Below are 1,100 nucleotides of genomic sequence, written 5' to 3' on the forward strand. Positions count from 1 at the left end.
CATTGCTCCCTCGTGACCTTTTGTAAACTGTATTTATGACAAAGAACTGCACAGATACAGATATTATAACAATCTATCGATAAACACACACCTTGTGTCCTCTGTTTCTGTTTGAGTCCGCTCATGCTGCGCCGCTGCGGTCTGCAGATTGAAGAGCGCGCTGAAAGACGGGGAGGAGACTAAGTCTGCCGCCGTTTTCATATGAAATTTAAAAGGGACTGACTCTGAGGCGATCACGAATTTGTGTACAGTTTATGGAGCTAATCGCTATAGCCCCTCTAAAAATGGCCTAGCAACGCCCATGCTTCTTACGTCCATTTCGGAGAACCAGGACAAATATTTCAATCGATCGCTCAGGCATTTAAGTGGTACCGAAATGAGGCACCGAAATCTGCGTTCTGATTCGGCATATTGGCACCGGGTTTAGGTACCCAGCCCTACTATTAACTACAACTTTTGCCTGGATAAACTCCTAATTTGCTGCTTAATTAATAGTTAGTAAGGTATCTGTTAGTTTTAGGCTCTAAGGGATCTAAAATATGGTCATGTAGAATAAGGCATTAATATGTGCTTTATAAGTACTAATAAACAGCCAATATGATAGCAATGTGCATGCTAATAGTAATAACAACTTGTTAATAGTGAGAATTATTCCTTAAAGGGGTCATATGATGCGATTTCAATTTTTCCTTTCTCTTTGAAGATGCCCAAGTATTTGCAATACTGCCGCCCAAATGTTCACGCAAAGAAAGAAGGCGTAACTTTTATTCTTGCTGTAGTATTGTTGCTGCCGCCATGTCGTGAAGATGCTGTGTTTCGTTGTGAAAGCGAAACTACTTTGTTTGGCCTTCCAAAATAGGACGATATCCGCTTCGTCATGCCTAGAGCTGATCCGTGCTGGTCGCTGAGGAAATACATCAACTTCGCACTGTGGACCGCCGGATCGGCTTTCACCGTGGACGAAGCGGAGTCCAGCCCGGGGTCGTCACATGTGGTTGCCGCAAGCCCGCCGGCCACTCTTTCGTCGAATCCGCCGCCTCTGCTCACTCAAGGCTGCCGTGTGTGACGATGTGTTTCGTTGTGAAAGCGAAACTACTTTG

This window comes from Sinocyclocheilus anshuiensis, unplaced genomic scaffold, assembly GCF_001515605.1.
Source record: "Sinocyclocheilus anshuiensis isolate Anshui unplaced genomic scaffold, SAMN03320099.WGS_v1.1 scaffold4560, whole genome shotgun sequence".
NCBI lineage: Eukaryota > Metazoa > Chordata > Actinopteri > Cypriniformes > Cyprinidae > Sinocyclocheilus > Sinocyclocheilus anshuiensis.